Source organism: Syngnathoides biaculeatus, chromosome 20 (genome assembly GCF_019802595.1).
Source record: "Syngnathoides biaculeatus isolate LvHL_M chromosome 20, ASM1980259v1, whole genome shotgun sequence".
Taxonomy (NCBI): Eukaryota; Metazoa; Chordata; class Actinopteri; order Syngnathiformes; family Syngnathidae; genus Syngnathoides; species Syngnathoides biaculeatus.
In genome coordinates, this window is record NC_084659.1 from 12155732 (window position 1) to 12176212 (window position 20481).

The following is a 20481-nucleotide window of genomic DNA, read 5'->3' on the forward strand; positions in this document are numbered from 1 at the left end:
GACCGGAAAATTAAGCCGAATGACCACGTGAAAGGGGTTTGCGCGTCGTCCAGTTTTTATTCTACGTCATTGCTTTAGACTTTCAACTTTCGTGGCAGTTTCGACCAAGATGTGATCGCATCCTGGTTTGTACCCAGCGTTGTTTCCGGCGCAACGCTCGTTCAAGTCTGGCTCCACCGTGTAAAATTTCACAAAATCATTCGTTGTTACCGATCCGCCCTTCTATGACATAGACTATGCTTTATTGTCACATCGAGCGCAACTGGTACGGAAGGCTGCACAATCCAGGCAGAGATAACTGCGTTGATTGCCTTCGAGTTCATGCGGCTTATCCCTACAGCCTTTGCGGGAAAACCGCTTGCCAAACTCGATAAAGAACGAGAAGCTTGAGCGTCTTTCCACCTTTAAATTGTCCTTTTGCTTTTAAATAAAAGACCATTGGACTTCATTAACTGGAGTTGATGGATTATCAGTTGAACTATTATGAAATAGTGGCACTTTTGAGTTGAATACCGTTTGTCAAAAGTGTATGCGGGGCATTCAAATATCCCGTTTCAGCCCATAAAACAGTTGTACAGTTTGAAAGCACATGCTCAAAATGCTCCTTTATGACATTTTAGTCTTCATAGAGCCTCATGGCCATGTATTTCCTGAGCTGTTAATCCTCGCAAAAGTCAAGAGGGGTAATCCTCACAAGAGTCAAGGGAGAGCGGTGGGCCTTTCCCAACGGGGTACACCCTGCATCTGAGAAAGCTGCAAAAAGAAAACCTAAGAAAACCTACACATACAATGGGAGAACATGCAAACTCCACTCAGGAAGGACAGAGCTGAGATTTAAACCCAGAACTAGGAAGCAGTTGTAATTTAACATGAGCATGTTTAGTCGAATGAAGGGACAATCTGACCAGCACGTGATTTCTCACAAGCTCTTGCAAAAGTTCCAAGACACAGGTGTCCAATCCTAAGGCTCGGGGCCCAGATCTGGCCCACCACATGATTTTCTGTGGCCCGCGAAGGCAAATCGTGTGAGTCAACTTCCATGATGCGTGTTCAAACCTGGACCAAAATTTAAAATTGTCAAATTATAAAGGAGATATTGAGATGTGGGAAACATCTTTGTGTTACCAAACGTGAACAGAAGTTGAAAACCCCATTACCCCTGATTTCCGATTCCAAAACTTGTTCATAAAGTTTATGTGTAAATTCGAAGAGATTTTTATGATTTCGCAGTCAACGGTTGTCTGAGGGGAAACCGGAGCTACAATGTGGCCCTGCTCAAAGAGCTTTTCTTCGGGAACATTCAGTCTCAATTGTGAGTGAGTAGACATTTCACACAGTTTCTTTTTGTAAAATACATTTTTATTTTACTTGAACCTTTGCACTCCCTCAATTCTCATTTATTAAATTACCTTTTTCTGAGCATAGAAAAACAACGATTACTTTTCTTAACACGAAAATACGTCTTATAGCACGACGCCCAAAGTTTTGTACGATACCGTTAAACATTTAGAAGCTGATAATAAACGAAGGTACGTGGAAATACTCGAGACGTTTGGCATAGAGGACTCGTATTTAATGCCGAAGTCGATGTTTTCGCCGATAAGAAGTTGGACTGTTAATTCACTTCTGCTTGTTTTGGACAACTGGATATAATTTGAGATTGAGAAGAATAATTCCTACCTGAAATGAAGCGATCGCTACACAGGTGTGTGTGTATTTTGGTTGTGCACTATCCATCATGTTTAATTGCTGAAATCCATCAATCTTTTCTGGTCTTTTCAGCTGGTATTCCATAGAATGATCTCTTTAAATGATCTCTGTCTCGTCTATTGTGACAACCAACAAGACAACATGTCTCGGGCAATTTGAAAAATCTGCTCTGGTGCAACGGCTCCCGCCGTGCAGAGCAGCCGGGTTTGACCGGCAATATGGCGCCATGCGAACACTGACGTCACGTGCACGAGCTCGATTCATGTCTCCCGATGCTGCAATGGATTGTGGGTCTCCATTTACTGCCTGAAATGTTCATATTTCGTCATGTATTTGCAAAGAGTATCTTTTACTCTCGCGTCCGTTCATGCTCGCCCGTCGTGATTGTGGTTGTTCACGTCCTCATGATGACACCGTCGCTTGACACAGCGTGCGCGCGTATGGGTCGCGTGCTCGAGCCGGCACAAGGCATACTTACCTGGCAGGGGCGAAACCATGATCATGAAGGTGGTTCACCCAGGGTGAGGCTCAGCCATTGCACTCCGGTCGTGCTGACCCCTGCGAATTCCCCAAATGTGGGAATCTCGACTGCACAATTTCTGGTAGTGGGGGACTGCGTTCGCGCTCTCCCCTGATCAAAGGTGAAAATCAATATCAGCAAATTGAATGTTGTTCATATATTTTGAGCATTATGACATCACATTTACGTGTAAATGTATAGTGTCTGCTCATATGCCAGTCAGTCAGTTCATATGAGTACACTGAGTTGTCTGATTCAGATTGTCGAAAAACTTTCTTCGCCATTTAAAATTTCAAAAATCAGTTCCCCCGTTGTTCAGTTGTCAAAAATCATCTCATATGTAATACAGTATAAACATGTTTGTGCACATCAATGCCAACTTCTGAGACAATCCACACACTAACTGGTCAACATAACGTCTGTAACATTATGGGGTCATCAGAACTGGCGCGCAGAGGCTGCACAATGGAGGCAGATAAAACTGCGTTGATTGGCTCAGAGTTCATGCGGCTTATCCCTACAATCCTTTGCGGCAAAACCGCTTGACAAACTAGATAAAGAACGAGAAGCCTGAGTGTCTTTCCTCCTTTAGATTGTCCTTTTGCATTTAAAGAAGAGATCACTGGACTACATTAACTGTAGTTGATGGATTATCAGTTGAACTATTATGAAATAATGGCACTTTTGAGTTGAATACCGTTTGTCAAACGTGTATGCGGGGCAGTCAAATAACCCGCTTCAGGCCGGCAATTGCAGTGAACTCATGTGTCTCTTCAAATTGCATAAATTTTTCGCCTTTTATTAAGGATTTCCGTGGGGAGGAACAACAAGAGTCTATCTCAATTTTTTGATGCTCTGCAAGCGGAGCTCTTCTGATTCTGTGAAATGTTAATTCTTGATATGCATATTTGTGGGGAACTGTAGCCAGTTGCACTTTTAGAAAGCCGCATTTGGAGTACAATGACAATATTCTTGTATGATGAAACTATTCTTTGTAAGTTCAAAATGCACAATCAATGTACTATGACAATTTAGTCCAACGTCCTTCCATTTGTCCTGTCGTTACACCCCAAACTGCATGTTTTAATAATAATATCAGAGGAAGTTGGAATATGCAAAGAAAGCCCACGCGTGCAAGGGGAGAACAAGCAAACTCCACTCAGGACGGTCAGAGCTGAGATTCAAACCAAGAACTATGGAGCAGTTGTAATTTAACATGAGCATGTTTAGTCGAATTACGGCAGTATTTTTTGTCCATTGTAATTCATCCCACATGACATTGCGCAGTCAGTAAAAATGCTGATTCAGTAGCTTCATAAGTCTAAAAATGGATCTGTTAGCACAATGACATCTTTTAACGTGAAGAAAATCCATAAAACGCAGTTTAAGGTATTCCTTGATTTCACTTGCTATCTAAATGAGTTCTGCATGAGGAGAAGCGTTCATGCGAACATCCATTCATCTTCTTTGCTGCTTATCCTCACGAGGGTCACGGGGAGGGCTGGAGCCTATCCCGGGTGTCAATGGACAGGAGGCAGGGTACACCCTGAACTGGCAACTCAGTCTCAATTTAATCTTGCATGTTTTTGGGATGTGGAAGGAAACTGGAGTTCGGGGTGTTCCCCACCACTTGACTAAGGATGGCTGGGATAGGCTCCAGTTCTTCCGTGACCCTTGTGAGGATATTCGGCTCTTTGAAGGCTAAATAGTCATAGTACGGGATGTTGTTTCATTTTTCTCTAAGACATTCCAAGACTGTAAGTGGCTCCGTTTACTCACATATTATATGCACGCGCTGGTAGAACCGAACACTCACCAGGGTGACCTAATTTGTTTCTTGAAATAGAGTTCTTGTGATGGTGGTAATGAATTTTTACAGAATTAGAAGAACTCTGTTAATACAAAGCATCAAATAACTGAGATAAACTATTGTTGTTCCTCCCCACAGAAAACTTTCATAAAAGGCAAAAGATTTATGCAATTTGAAGAGAACAAGAGCAATCTGCCATTGACGGCCTGAAGCGGGTTATTTGACTGCCCCGCATACACTTTTGACAAACGGTGTTCAACTCAAAAGTGCCACTATTTCATAATAGTTCAACTGATAATCCATCAACTACAGTTAATGTAGTCCAGTGATCTCTTCTTTAAATGCAAAAGGACAATCTAAAGGAGGAAAGAGGCTCAGGCTTCTCGTTCTTTACCTAAATGGAGACCCCCCCAAAAAAAAGTCAAGGAGTTTTACCAAGAATCTTCTGATCTGTAGTCAGACACATTATCCATTGCACCACTAGCCCTACAGAAACCTCACACCTTCTGGAAGCCCATGTGGACAATTTTCTCTGTCCCACCGTCAAATAGCAGCATCAAAAAAGGCGACTGAGGGGCTTTATACCTGCAGTGACCCGGAATTGAACAAGGATTGCATGGCAACAACGCAGAGAACTAACCACTACGCGATCACAGCTGTGGAAACTGCGGGGTTGGAATTTGGTCTACCTTATTTAGTTCCCGGGGCCACCCTGGCTTAATCAATATATATCTGTCAGAAATTTAGTCCGTACTCTTGGAAGGAATACTTTTATTTCACGTAGTGATTCACAGCGTATTTTGGGAAGAGTTAATATTTCGGGGATATCAGGCCGAGGTAATATGCAAGGTTTCTTGGTAGACACAGTGAGATATTTCTTTCTTTACACTTAGCCTTTTTTGGCTTACCAAGTCGACTTAAAAATCCTTCATGTTACCAGAACTGAAAACATGTCAAGCTCACATGACCAGTTTTAATTCTACATGCTAAAGTTTAATGAGAAAAACCCAGCCATAATCCAACCTGTCAACCATCCCCTCCACTCGTTTCGGGAGTACCAAGATGGCGGCCGACTGGCTTCAACCAATCGCAAGGTATGTCTGAGCGATCTTGTCTTTTTTTTTTTTTTGAGGTCAGTGGGGAGAACCCGAGCAAAAACTGCAAACGAAGCCTTGAAGTCCCTTTGAATATCGGGTCTGGCCGGAGCAGGAACCGAAGTCACAGGGAAAAGGGTGCTTTACACGGTGAGTGAAGTGACCAGGCTTCGTCAGACACCCCAGGAGGAGAGCCCCTCGTGGGACACCACGGGAAAGTATTTGGTCTTCATCCAGTAGTGAAAGTTATACTCGCCTGACACGCGTGAGGTCCGTGTTTGAAACACGACTGTTCGACTTTTTTGTTTTTCATAAAGAGCCCAACGGGAAAAAGGAAGCACTTGACAACTCCCCGTCGGGGAATCGAACCCCGGTCTTCCGCGTGACAGGCGGAGATACTGTCCACTATACTAACGAGGAATTGTGAGTATTATGTTGTGTTAGTCCATAGCTTCTTATGATGTGAGCTGCTCTACTAATATTTGATTGGTTTTGAGGAACTGAGAAGTTTGGCCATTCAGTGTTTCCGTTGTCCTCAGTCTCATGCTTTTGACTGCTCGTGTTTCGGCTTGCCACTCATGACAAAACACGCAGCTCCCGTGTAACTCAAACAGAGACAAGCGTGCCCGTGGTGAACAAGGAACGAGCAGTCATCAAGAACGCCTGCAGCCTCCTCACAAGGACCTGACAACCCTCGCGAAGCTCCAGTCGGCGGCCTGTCACTTTAAATATCTCTGCCCAAAGGATCATGGGTAATGACACTCATTTCCCCTCTCACTCTGCTGTGGATGCTCGATCGTGCTTCAGCAAATCTTGTTGAATTTGGACAGAATGTTGTGAGCCCTCGACGCGGGACTTTATTGGACTAAAACATCATTTGTGCAGTCTTCGTGTCCAGTTGGAGTCGTCTCGTTCATGTTGACCTTTCTGGTCTGAGTTTAGCTTAGCTTGCTAGCAAAGAGACGCATTTTGTGATTACTTTGCTGAAGAGGAAAGATAAAGCATGAGGTAAAGCGTTTTTCTTCCAGTCACCTACGTGTTTAGCGGGCACCACAATGTCTAATATTGACCCAAATATAGTTGGGGGAAAAAACAGGCACACACGGACTTGAGACCACATTATCTAACAAAATAGCTAGCAGCTATGTTTGTCGGAGGTATGGATAGGTTTCCGATTACCCATTATGCCTTGCGACGGATGCCATAATGTGTGTCTTCAGAGTTCACAGAACATGGGTGAATGGTGAAGTTTTTTTCCATCGTTAATTTTCACATTGACGTCGTTTAAAGCAAATGCCAACATAGTGGACAAAAACATGTTGATGCTTTAAGCAGAGCCAGATACTTTGAGAAATTGAAGGACATCGGCGGCAAAGATCCATGTGAATTTCAAGCAAGCGAGTGGAGTGTGGAAGGCTTCCCTGACATTACTTGTCCGACATTGTGAATTATCTCGTGAATTCTGTGAACGCATATACCCTTGATGAACGAAAGGCTTACAAGTCTCCACAAGCATACAATGACTTTGTAAATGGGTCGGTTCAAGATGTACGGCAACAGGTGATCGGTCGTCAGTGTGTAATGGCGTCTCGAACCGACCCACTACTACTACTATCCCAAAAAGATGGCTGCGTTCTCTCCGGTCATTGTACCTGTATGGCCGGTCTTGGAGAAGTGTGTTCACACGTGGCTGCCCTTCTTTTTGCAGTCAAGGCTTCAGTAAAATTACGGGATAGCAAGACAGTTATAGAAGATTGGTCTTACTGGTTACTGCCCTCTGCACTTAAAAATGTAAGCCGATTTTTTTTTCTCAAAGAATTCTCTGTCATACGTTTGTGTAGAATACATAATCTATTCATTCCTTGTTGCCTCAAGTATTTAATTGAAAACGTAATGTGCTACGGAATTATCTGAGCACACTTTATAGTGTCTCTTTGTTGGATCAGGAAGAAATCCTGCTCGGTTGATCCTCGACAACCTGAGGTTCCGTCTTTCTATCGACAGTCGCTTAGTTTTACTTCCCCGGTTGACATCGACCTTTCGAATATCAAAGCACGACCTCTATGTTTGCCAAGATTTAGGACGGTTAGTACATCCCCAAACTACGCATCTGTCCCCCATAATATCGGATGAAAGAGGCTTGCTTGCTTTGTTGACATCGATGCTTCCCTTGCTTCAGACACAAAATGGAGGACAAGGGACTCCAGGGACGTCATCGGAAACCTATCCATTGAAAAATGTCAAGGAAGACCTTGTATAGGGGGTCGTCAGGGATTTTAACCCAGGACCTCACGCACCCTAAGCGAGAATCATACCTCTAGACCAATGAGCCACAAAGTTTCAGGGATGAGAATTAACCCCTCCGTAGAAATTGCGCAAGCTGCGTCACTGACCAATCAGAGGCCAGAGATCTGCATAAACCACGCCCCCTTTTTGGACCGCAGTTTTCTCAGACAACGCTGCATGGTCCAGTTTAGCTTCTGTGGCGTTTTATCGTGTATTCAGGTTCTTTAACAATAGATATGGTTAAGAGGTGTAGTCAAGGACTTTATAATAGTGACGACAGGTATCCTGAAAGGCTAGTGGGTGGAGTTCAATTCGTACCCTTTCCAAAACCCAAGACCCAGTACGAAAAATGTCTTTGATGGATCAAACTTTGTGGAAGACCCCATCATCAACTGAATCCATCTAAAATCAACACGGGACAGAAGACCGAGTACGAAAATTCTTTGATGGATAAAACTTTGTGGAAGACCGCATGATCAACTGAATCCATCAACCGGAACAAATATGTTTGCACGAAGGTAAGTTAGGTTAACAAACGTGTCCCTTTGTTCGCGGCTACGCTAAACCGGACTGTGTTTGCACGAAGGTATGCCGTATATTTGATTTTCAATACGTCTCATATAAATGAATTAGCAGTTCTTCGCTTTCATAATATAGCTACGTGTGAATGATTGTCACACTTGATCTGTGTTGAGCGATATTTTGCGATGATCTGACTGCACAAACGTGTCTCTGTTCGGCGGTGAGCTAAATTAAACCGGACTAGCAGTCCTAAAAGCCTTCGACGTGCATCGAGACACCAAGACTGAAGGAAGGATGTTTGAGGACACTAAAGTAGTGATTGTCGTACTCGGTCGGGACTTACGTAGGTTCGGCACTAATTCAAGAATAATTATTGAGGGGAGCGCGTGACGTTACACAAAGAAAACGAGAGAAACAACTCGTAAATCAAGCCTCGCCTTATTTTCCTTCATACGGCGGTTCACAAACGGCTATACAGATACATATACAGATTCTGCACACAAATCTGATATGTAACACGAAAATAGGAAACTCTGAATGACGAATTCGTCTTTGGGTTATAATATATTATATTATGTGGCTTCTCGGTCTTCCTCTGACTCCGGAATAATCTTGCGCTAATATCAATGGTTTCTCCGTCGATATGCATGTAAATACCATTGAAATACCGCTCGCTGAAATACTTGAAGCCCTGCTGTCTGCTTTTCAACGATATTTCCCTGTTAGCTCAGAATGCGAGTGAGAAATCGGCCGGTAAATCGGACAGTTTTGCTCTATTTTCTTGCTGCGCTGATATTTTTGCTAATTGTTTGTCTGACGTCAGCGCACGTGGTGTGACGTGACTTCAGGAAGCGTGGTTAAGCTCCCTGTACGGAGGGGTCAATTTTCCGCCGATCGGCGGATTTCCAACTTTTTCAGACCAAAATGACCACTCTCGAGATAAGCGCAAATCCGTTGAGAAAATTCCAGGGGGTAGGGTATCGTGCACCTGCCTCTCGGTGGTGGGCTCCGAGCTGCAAGTTCAGCTTCGACTATCACGACTAGGACGACTATCATATACCGTTCTAACTTGCTCGGTAGTGTAAATATTTGCATTTTGCGACATAAACATTAAAACTTATTTGCAGCAGATTACTCGATTGGACAACAGAGTTATTCAGTATAACGATCCAATCGTGTTAGTGGTTAATGGAGTTTCACCATTGCCATGTACATGTGTTCTCGGTTCTCAGAAATCGCCGTGTAACTTGTTAGTTAGCCAAGTATTGGCGCGTGGGACTTAGATAGTGCGAACTGAGCGACGGTGTGTTCAAAGTTTTACGATGGCGAAAGTGTTAGAAAAAAAGGATGAAGATCGAGCGAGGTCCATTGACAAGGATGCTGGATTCAAAAACTGTTTCAGACGGGCATGACTTGAAAAAAGTGTAACCGTGCAGATAGGACCGAAAACGGTATCAACATGTCTAAGCGAACACACAGAAAAAGTGGACATTCCTGGCAAAGTGCTGTGCACTCAAGGAGCAAAAAATATCCAGGAGGAAACTCAACCCCCCCCCCCCCTCCCCCCGCCCGACCCCTCGATAAACATTTTCAGTCTTTTTCCAAATTGGTCATTCTCATCCCTGAAGTTTGCCTGACCAGAAGCAGGTAAAATTTATGAAATTGGAAAAAGATGGAGAGAAATATATTTTTGGTTTTAATATGGTGTCTGTGGAAGTAGAAATATTACACAAAACTCATCTCCTTAGTTGCATGCCTGATGGTTGGGGTCTGCATGATGGGACTTGAGATGTGAGGTGGGGAGCCTAAGAGGTGACGTTTGCAGCCAGACTCTCTCGAGTGCAAGAGGACCAAGAAAGAGAGAAAGAAAAGATGCAAACTGGGCATGTGGCGAGCTGTTTGCCAGGGCATTTCATTTTTAGTTATTGGTAGGTGTTTTAGATGATAGATTCTACTGGTTGGAACGGTGGATCAGCTGGAAAAGTGTTGGCCTCACTGTTCTGAGGTCCTGGTTCGATCCCAGACCTCCCCGTGTGGCGTTTAAGTGATCTACCCATGGCTGCGTGGGTTTTCTCCAGGGATTCCAGTTTCCTCCCACATCCCAAAACATGCAACATTAATTGGAGATTCTAAATTGCGCCTTGGTGTATTATGTAGGACTTGATGTTAATATCCTTCTGTTCAAGCCTATTTTGTCTCCGATGAGGCTCTGTGGGATGTTCAAATAAGTGATGGCACCCTTCGGGTTATTAAGTGGGTTTCCTTCCGTCATCAAGTGTTTCGCTGAAATGCCCACGACACTCTCAAGAGGGTTCAGCAGTGAATCCCATCATCCCAGGTTCACCTCCTCGGTGCCATCAATTTCTCTTGAAGGCCCAATTGGGGTCTTTCCTCTTTATCCACAGCCACTGGCTGGCCTTTTCCACCGTCTTGGAGAGATCTCTGACTGCCTGCCGATGGGCCTTCCCTCGGTCTCCCAAGTCTTTGAGGAGCCTGGATGTTGAGGAGGCTCTAAATCCTCTGCAGCTAACTTCCACTGGGTGTACCTCTGCCCTGTGAAAGAATATTTAACAAAGCTGATGAAATAATTTCCCCCCAAATTAAAAAGTTTAACACCAAATACTGTGGGAAAGTTATTATTTATAAATAAAAATTAAGCACTTGTATTTTGTTCATATCGTAACACAAGCACATTCACACCATTTTCTTCAACAAATAGCCATAGAATTCTCAACACTGTTGACCTCTTGGGCTTCTCCACCACTTGATCGCGCCATAGAGCAAATACCGCAACATTTTACCCATTGCGATATTTCACGACGGGTTCAAGCCCATCTCGAGGATTGTCACTGTCCCATGCAAATTTCAACCACAAGGACTAAAAAAATTAACTTCACAGATTCATCCCTTCCATGACCTGGATTCGAACCGTGGTTGCTGCAGCCACAACGCAGAGTACTAACCACTATACGATCACGGCTGTTGAAAGCTGGCAAGGTTGTTTTTCTAAATTTGTCACCATGGCAACAAGTCTGAAAACCTGCAGGATGCTGAGCCAGTACCAGTGAAACTGAAAGGTTTTATCTGCATTATCATAATCAAATGAATCATCTCAACATTTTACTGCATTCCTAAAAATATTCTTCACCATTTGATCCAGAGTACAACCACTTTTATGCTTGAATCTTGGATCGTGATGAAAATCAACATTCATGTCACTCCCCACATTATCATTTTGCTTTATTTCATCAATAAACATTGAAACTCTTAATTTATCAACAATTAGAGTAATGAGTATATTCTTCAATTAATTATTAACACTGCAATAACTGTCCTGTAACTGCAATAATGTTTGTGGCAAAATATAAAAAATATGGAAATTCAGACAAAGATGTATAAATTGGGGGCGGCATGGTGAATGAGCTGGAAAAGCGTTGGCCTCACAGTTCTGTCAATCCTGGACGCTCCTGTGTGGAGTTTGCATGTTCTCGCCGTGCCTGCATGGGTTTCCTCCTACATCCAAAAACATGCAACGTTAATTGCCCACTCTGATTGCCCTGTGGTGTGTGTGTGCTGTTTGTCTCAAGGTGCCATGCGATTGGCTGGCAACCAGTTGAGCCTCCTGCCTCCTACCCATTGAAAGCTTGGATATGCTCCAGCACTCGCCATGACGCTTTTGAGGATAAGCGGCTAAGTCTACCACCCCATATTCCAGTCAATCACTTGCTTATTTGATGTTGACGTTGTTGTTTTTGTTTCGTGTTTTGCCTCAAGAACTTATCTGGACCTTAAAAAAGGTTGAGTTTCCAAACTCGGCCTTGTTCGAATTGGCATGAAAGTATGTCATACTTTGCTGTCATCTATCATTGCACCACATGAACAACAAAAAACATGCCAATCACTTATTTAGTATGTGGAAAAATCCATTTATTTGGGTGTAATCATTAAAATCACAAAAACACGGCGGGCGAGTGCCCCATCCTCTCAGGCCTCATACATGCACCCAAAAACTGTCAACACTGATCACCAAAATTTATGCAGACATCTCAAGTCTTGGCGACTTCTTCTGAACCTATGAAAATATTACAACAATCAGCCAGATATTTCAGTTTATATGGATCAAATAAGATCAGCTGCAGTTTTGGGACATGAAGTGACACGAGTTCAATCCCTGTCATGGGTCATCCGACGTTATGACAGCCAGCCAAATCATCTCAGGCTCATCTGAACATGGCACTCTACATTGACAGATGTGTTTTAGAATTCTGATCCGTTCTTTCTTTGTTCTAACAGTGTACTTGTTTCTCTCTTCCACACTTACTCACAGTACAAAGGCCTGTGCTTGTTCGAGTTCGAGATTGGGAAATGCTGTTCTCACCATTTGTCTTGGGCATTTTCCGTCAGTGTCTTTGTCTATGATCAGCTCAATAACATTAGATCCAATGATTGTTCGGCCAAGCTTGTCACCTTTCATTACGAGAGGAGGGACTTTCACTGAAGTGGTGGGAGCTTCCCCTGAAGCTAAACTAAAGGTGACCTCTACCCAGCCCACATACAGCATGTTCTCTCCATTGGCTGTTACTGTGTCTAAAGGGCCCACCCTGTCCAAAATTTCTGAAATGTCTCTGAGTTTTGTGTCTGGCAGGGACATTTCTATCCATACCTCATCAATAATTGTCACTTGCGAGCCAGAGTCCCACAAAGCTTGAACCTCTTGACCTTGAATTATACATTAAATTTGGCACTTCTTACCAACTAGCGGAGCTACTCAGGGGTTTCTCTCTCTTGGTTACGCAGTGTTCACAGGCACACACGATGGGCAAGAGCAGTTATTTCTGTGGACTTTCCAATTATTAGTTTGACAAAATTTAGAGCAGTAAAGAACCATTTTACATTTAGCACATTGCTTCAATCTTTGAGTCTGTTTTCGGGAGTGTAGACAGTGTTGGGACATTACTTGGTCACTGGTCACTGGTCACTCCCTGTCCTGTGCAAGGGGCCTCGTTTCGTTTGACTCACCTCCAAACTGTCTCTGCTGTGCCCTCATGCAACATCTTGCTAGGTAGCGGAAACAGTGTGTGTAGAATTCATCTGTTCCTTGTAGTTGGCTGTTAAGACACTTCTTCATTTGTCCACGGTTTGGTGGTGGAAAGCTATGTTGTGGGACAAACCTTTGGTGATACTGAATGGATCCTTCTTGCTTTGCCAGGCCTGGTGAGGGCCACTATCTCTGGGGTAAGTTCTGTTTTTGCATTGGTGATTGCTGAGGTTGAGAGACGTGTTGTGGAGCAATGTATTGGGGCTGCCACGGTTGTGTAGTGATGTACTGAAGCTGGGCAACTGCTGCTGGTGCTGCTGCATGGATTGTCTTATTTGAGACACCTCATCATTAAGATCTCGCAACATGGCCATCTTGGATCTCATCTCTTCCAGCTGAGAGGCAACTGTGGGGGATAATTTAGTCGAGCTTTAGTGGCTTTTTAGGAAGATTACTTGACTGAACTGAATGACAACTGGCAGCCTGTGGAGGTCCCACTAACTTCTTGTGCTGTCTCTCTGTCTCATAGGCACATGCTCTGTTGACCTTCTCCGGTTGCAATTCATCAGGGCTGTCACTCTGTTCAAGATAAGGCTGTCAGTCACATTTTATATTGTCGTTCTGCAGGCCACTTAACACCGTATGGAGAAACATATGTTGTACTAGATCTGGATCGTATTTCAAACCTGACTCAGCCTCTTGCGATGTGAACAGGATTTTCTGTTTTAGGCCAAGGGTTCGAATGAGAAAGTTTTGTAGTGTTTCTCTGATGCCCTGGACTTCAGAGGGCCGCTGCTCTTAAAACTCTGTGTCAGTCTTTTCCTGATAGTGGGATCGGAGGATTCTTTTGAGGGTGGGGAGCGTTAGATTGACTTTCCCCTCTAAATAGCTATGAAGTTGCATGCCGGGAGTAATTGCTCGTTTTACGGCATCAACAATTTCGAGTTCTGGAACCCCTTTACTTACGCCATGTTCTATTTGACGGGCTAAACATGAAAAGGTCAGACGATCTTTCTGCCATGGCTCTCCGATTTGGCCAAACATTGTAAAGTCTTTGTGCCACACAGCAGGGAGGAAATTCTGGTGTGTGCTCCATCTTAGCATGCTAGGGCCAGCAGTTTCAATCTCTCTGTTTGCAGGCTCTTTGTCATTCTGTTTCTGTTTGGCAGCCAACTGAAGTTGCCAAGTCTCAATCTCCTTCTGTAATCTTTCTTCTTCTTCCTGTGTTTGTTTCTGTTTTAGAGCAACGGCTCTGCGAAGATTAGTATTTTCATCCTTAAATCTGAGCAAATCAGCCATTCCGTTGTCCTCCAGCTCTTCAAGTTTCTCCCTCTGTATGTAATCTGAAATTAATTTGATGAGAGCTCTTCGACTTTTACCTGTCACAAGTTCTAAATCTTTCCCTGTGATGACTGAAAAGTCACATATTTCAGCCAATGTTTCCCAAGACAGATCACATAGCTCTCTTATTATCTCAACCTGTAGTTTTTCTGCCTCCGATGAAAATGAAGCCATCTTTGTGCACTGTGGTGGTGAATGGTGCAGCATGATGCCGTTTCACCTTTAGAACGTGAGAGCAGCTCCCCTGGTATGTAGAAATACCTCAGCTCGCTTTCTCCGTGTTCACTGATAGTCAGGACACCACTGTTGCTGGTTCGCCACGCTGCTGATGATGGGATAGTTAAGAAGAGACGTGACAGCCGGTGACTTCTTTAACAGGGAGAAGTACATCCACTCTGCACATATCCCGAACGAGCCCCCTAAATGTAGCACTCCTCTGCGGAAGGAGCAAAGTGAAGAGAAATGAATTTACAACAAGGTGTCTTCCTCTTCAGGACACAATGTGCGCACTCTCTGTCTAGGACTGAGACAGCACCAATCGATCATCGAGTACTCAGTCACACCAATCGACATCCGATTCACCGATCAATGAGAAACAACATTCCTTTCCACTCCTTTGGTATAACAGAAAATAATAAAGATCAGGAAAAAGAAAACGCAAAACTTAAGCTTCACAGAAAAGATGAAATGAAAACACTTTTAACACAAAGAAACACTCATTTCACTACACCCTGCGATTGGCTTGCAACCAGTTCAGGGTGTACGCCGCCTCCTGCACGATGACAGCTGGGATACGTTGCTGCACTCCAGTAACCCTCATGAGGATAAGCGTCTTGGAATTTGACTCCATTTCACTAATCACACACAGAAGCAAGGTTCTCAAAGTTATTTATTTCTGTGAAACATGGCCTAAATATATATTTAACCAACAAAAATCTTCCAGTGATCTGTGTGAGGATAAACAGGACACAAAATGGATGATAGGATAATGAAAAAGATGTCTAGGAGTTTTTATCCGCAGTTGCCAAAAACAGGAGTGCTCACTGCATGGATTGCAATTGAACAGTCGACATGAAAGTAGAATTGGTAGATTGCATGACATCGCAGAACGTTAAAAAAAAAAAAATCATCCTGTCGCTTGATTGATATCCTGTATACAACAACAATAGATCATCTCTGTGCCCCAGCTTCATTGGCGCCCTGTGAAAGAATATACAACAAAGCTAGGGAAATATCTTCCCAAAGAATGAAGCCATTTAAAACCAAAGACTCTGGGAAAGTTAGTATTTCTAAATAAAAAGGAATAAATTATCCTTAGAGCACAAGATGTGTTTGCTTTTTTTTTTTTTTTTTTACAAATAGCAACACAGGCACATTCAAACCATTTTCTTCTCAACACTGTTGACCTCGTGGGCTTCCCGACCACTTGATGATGCCAAAACACCATGAAGCTTTGGACCGTGTGGAAATTAATTGACTGCAAGGCTTCATTTGGGAAGACATGTTATCCATTGGACCATTTGCCTCATGGTGGCTTAAAGCCCTACCCAAGCCCATCTTAAGGACAGTCATTGTCCCACTCAAATTTCAAATTAAGAAATGAAGTCCTACGATTTGGTCCTGCTGTGATTCAGATTTGAACCAGGGTTGTTGCAGCCACAACGCAGAGTACTAACCACTATATAATCACATAGGTGTGGTACAAGCATGCAAACTCCACACAGGTGGGGATGGGATTGAACCCAGGTTCTCAGAACTGTGAGTCCAACGCTCTACAGTCGCACCACCGGAAAGTCCTCGCTTGCACCCAGTTTTGAAACAAGTACCAGGCACACATAAGCAGGATCAATCTAGGGAAACGTCCACTCTCCTTAAGATTTACAACATGAGCAGAAAAAAAAAACAAATAAAACAGCTTCTTGACAAGCAAGCAAAAAAATTCAGCTTGTTTCCACCCGGTCTCGAACTAGGGACCTTTCACGTGTGAGGCGAACATGATAACCACTACACTATGGAAACTGCCATGCTGTGTCGTTGACAGATGAAACATGAAACTCTATTTCAGAGAAATAGTTTTATTCATGATTTACTTTAATTTAATTAGAAATTAAAGTGAAATCAAAACAACACTGGATTGGATTAGTGTGGATTTGACACACAAAAACAACAAAGTCTTTGTGGCAAACAGTTGCCTGGACGCTCAGTTTGCTTTTTCTTTCAATCAGTTTCCTGGTCGTCTTCCACTCAAAAGAGTCTGGCTGCAGACCTCACCTCTCAGCGCCCCGACGTCACATCTCAAGTCCCATCCTCCAGACCCCAACCGCCACCGTCAGGCATGGAACGAAGTATAATACTTTGAAAATTCTGTCAGTTTCTGTTTCAGCGTTGAAGGAACTCAGTTGAATATTTTCAAAATAATCTTCAATTTCCGGTTTCAGCCTTAAATCCATTTGTGTACAGCACTGCACACTTCATTCATAGTTTTCATTTGCGGTTGAAGTATTTCAATCTTTTATTGATAATAATATGATGATGATGATGACTTCACTCGATCTATGACTGATGTTTTCATGGCATGGAAGGAAACTGGATGGGCTGAAGAAAAAAAGTCATGTGGAGAACATGCCAACTCTTTTTCGTTTGTGGTTCTTCGCCTCTGGTCATCCCGTGAGAAGATCGGCTTCCGTTGGCCAGGATGGGGAGACTAAGAGTCCTCCAAATTGAAGAATATACTCATTACTCTAATTGTTGATAAATTCGAGTTTCAATGTGGATTGATGAAACAATATGATAATGTGGGGAGTGACATGAATGTTGCGTTTCATCACTAGCCAAAATTTGAGCATAAAAGCGGTTGGACGGGTATTCTGGATCAAATATATATGAATATTTTTATGAACGCAGTAAAATGTTGAGATGATTCAATTGATTATGATAATGCAGATAAAACCTTTCAGTTTCACTGGTGCTGACTCAGCATCATGCAGGGTTTCAGCCTTGTTGCCATGGTGACAGATTTAGAAAGACAACCTTGCCAGCTTTCTACAGCTGTGATCGTATAGTGGTTAGTAGTCTGCGTTGTGGCTGCAGCAACCCTGGTTCAAATCTGGGTCGCGGCAGGGATGAATCTGTGAAGCTAACTTTTTTAGTCCTGATAGTTGAAATTTGCATGGGACTGACAATCGTCGAGATGGGCTTGGGTTTGGCTTCAAGCCATCGTGAGGCGAATTGACCCCTCCGTACAGGGCACTTAACCACGCCTCCTGAAGTGATGTCACGCCACGTGCGCTCACGTAAGACAAACAGTAAAAATGGCAAATACAATACAATACATTCTGAACTGAGACAGACTCTATGCTTCTGATTTAATTCAAATCAACGATATATTATAGATTCTAAATACAATACGTTCTTAACTGAGAGAGACGCCATGCTTCTGATTTCATTCAATCATTCACACGTAGCAATGTTATGCTAGTGGAGAACGTCTTATTCATTTATACGAGACGTGTATTCAAAATCAAATTTAGGGCATATCTTCGTGCAAACACCGTCTGGTTAAGCTTCGGCCGCGAGCCAGCAAGAAATCAATACGTTTGTGCTGTCCGATCATCGCTAAATATCGCTCAACAAAGAATAAGTGTGTCAATCGTTCACACGCAGCAGTGTTATGCTAGCGAAGAACTTCTAATTCATTTATACGAGACATGTATTGAAAATCAAATATAGGGCATACCTTCGTGCAAACATATGTGTTCCGGTTGATATTAGATGGATTTAGTTGATGATGCGGTCTTCCACAAGGTTTGATCCATTGAAGGCATTTTTCGTACTGGGTCTTCAGTTTTGGAAAGGGTACGAATCGAACTCCACCAACTAGCCTTTCAGGATACCTGTCGTCACTATTACAAAGTCCGTGACTACACCTCTTAACCATATCTATTGTTAAATAACCCAAATACGCGATAAAACGATAACTAAACCTATACTGGACCATGCAATGTTGTCTGAGAAAATGGCGGGAGCAAAAACGGGCTTTGGTCTATGCAGATCTCTGGCCTCTGATTGGTCAGTGACGCGGATTGCGCAATATCCACGGAGGGGTCAATTCTATGGCTATTTGTTCAAGAAAATGGTGTAAATGTGCTTGTGTTACAATCTGAACAAAATACAAGTGCTTTCAAGATAATTTGTTCTTAATTTTTATTTATAAATAAGAACTTTCCCACAGTATTTGGTGTTAAACGGCTTAATTTGGGGGGAAATTATTTCACCAGCTTTGTTAAATATTCTTTCACAGGGCAGAGATAAAGCTGGGGTGCAGAGATGAGCTCTTATTGTTTTATACAGTATATCAGATCATTTTCCAATATAACACTGTGTTCGAATACTTTCTTCAATCTATCTATCTATCTATCTATCTATCTATCTATCTATCTATCTATCTATCTATCTATCTATCTATCTATCTATCTATCTATCTATCTATCTATCTATCTATCTATCTATCTGTATATATATGTGTGTGTGTGTGTGTGTACTATATAGATCACAAAGACCTTTCTGTCGATTTCATTTTGTGATACTTTGGCTGGCTGTCATAACGTCGGATGACCCATGACAGGGATTGAACTCGTGTCACTTCATGTCCCAAAACTGCAGCTGATCTTATTTGATCCATATATACTGAAATATCTGGCTGATTGTTGTAATATTTTCAGAGGTTCAGAGGAAGTTGCCAAGACTCGAGATGTCTGCATAAATTTTGGTGATGGTTGTTGACAGTTTTTGGGTGCATGCATGAGGCCTGCAAGGATGTGGCACTCGCCCGCCGTGTTTTTGTGATTTTAATGATGACACCCAAATAAATGGATTTTTCCACATACTAAATAAGTGATTGGCATGTTTTTTGTTGTTCATGTGGTGCAATGATAGATTATTCCAAAGTATGACATACTTTCATGCCAATTTGAACAAGGCTGAGCTTGGAAACTCAACCAAGATGTTTTCTTTTTTAAGGTCCAGATAAGTTCTTGAGGCAAAACACGAAACAAAAACAACAATGTCAACATCAAATAAGCAAATGATTGACTGGAATATGGGGTGGTAGACTGCCAAATCTATTTGTGATCTTTCATAAATGACTCTTGTAAAAGCAGTGAGTATGACTCGATTTGCTTGTCTAAGTATATCAAAGGCGTTTTCCCCATTAAAAAGAAATAAATGTGTTTCAACTAGTGGGAAGCTTCCACGAACAAAAGGCTCTCAACTTCACGCAAATGTGGACCAAGAAATATGTGAAAAAATCTGCAAATCTGGGACACTGTGGAGGATCACCAGCAGGCGGCCTCTGAACTCCACAATGAGTGACGATATGATGTCACATTCTCCTCACTGACAAAGAGATGATAAAACGTCTAAAGCGGATTTGACATGTCACACTTACAACAAACAATGGAAAAATTCTATGTGGGAAAGATTTTAGTACTTCCATCCATCCATATTCTTAGCCGCTTATCCTCAAAAGCGTCATGGCGAGTGCTGGAGCATATATCCAAGCTTTCAATGGGTAGGAGGCAGGAGGCTCAACTGGTTGCCAGCCAATCGCAGGGCACCTAGAGACAAACAGCCACACTCACAGTCACACCGAGGGGCAATTCAGACTGTCCAATTAACGTTGCATGTTTTTGGATGTGGGAGGAAACCCATGCAGGCATGGGGAGAACATGCAAACTCCACACAGGAGGGTCCAGGATTGAACCCGGGACCTCAGAACTGTGAGGCCAACGCTTTTCCAGCTGATCCACCATGCCACCCCCAATTTATACATCTTTGTCTGTCTGAATTTCCATATTTTTTATATTTTGTCATGAACATTATTGCAGTTACAGGACAGTTATTGCTGTCATGATCCTGCCGCTCCAGCCCGGGCTGTGCGGGTGCCCGCGCGCTCGCGCTATTTGGGAGGCACATACCTGCGCCTCATGCGGGCTGATTATCCTGTGTATTTATATGACCCCGATGATGACTGGTGCTCCGCCAGATCGTTGAGCTTCATGCCCCGTTCGAGTACTTCCGTATCCCTGATCGTCAACCCGTGTGTACCGACCTCCGCCGTAAGCCTGACTCCTTTGACACTTCTGCCTGCTTTGATCGTTCT

The 20481-nt window shown here is 43.0% G+C and overlaps 1 protein-coding gene and 5 non-coding genes across 6 annotated transcripts in view; 3 read left to right on the plus strand and 3 right to left on the minus strand.

Annotated features, from left to right (window-relative positions):
- Window positions 1–2180: 2180 nt before the first annotated feature.
- LOC133494052 (U1 spliceosomal RNA) lies at window positions 2181–2344 on the plus strand. Its single transcript, XR_009793259.1, has one exon. It is a non-coding gene; the product is annotated as a U1 spliceosomal RNA (small nuclear RNA).
- Window positions 2345–2987: 643 nt separating this feature from the next.
- Window positions 2988–3099, plus strand: LOC133494022 (U5 spliceosomal RNA). Its single transcript, XR_009793250.1, has one exon. It is a non-coding gene; the product is annotated as a U5 spliceosomal RNA (small nuclear RNA).
- A 1019-nt stretch (window positions 3100–4118) lies between these two features.
- On the minus strand, window positions 4119–4230 carry LOC133494028 (U5 spliceosomal RNA). Its single transcript, XR_009793255.1, has one exon. It is a non-coding gene; the product is annotated as a U5 spliceosomal RNA (small nuclear RNA).
- Window positions 4231–5299: 1069 nt separating this feature from the next.
- LOC133493903 (zinc finger protein 239-like) overlaps window positions 5300–20481 on the plus strand; it is a 163754-nt gene continuing 148572 nt past the window's right edge. The window contains exon 1 of the mRNA XM_061807899.1: window positions 5300–5557. The gene's annotated coding sequence lies outside the window, so the exon portion shown is untranslated. The remainder of the gene's footprint in view (window positions 5558–20481) is intronic.
- trnad-guc (transfer RNA aspartic acid (anticodon GUC)) lies at window positions 5483–5554 on the minus strand. Its single transcript has one exon. It is a non-coding gene; the product is annotated as a tRNA-Asp (tRNA).
- On the minus strand, window positions 16268–16340 carry trnav-cac (transfer RNA valine (anticodon CAC)). Its single transcript has one exon. It is a non-coding gene; the product is annotated as a tRNA-Val (tRNA).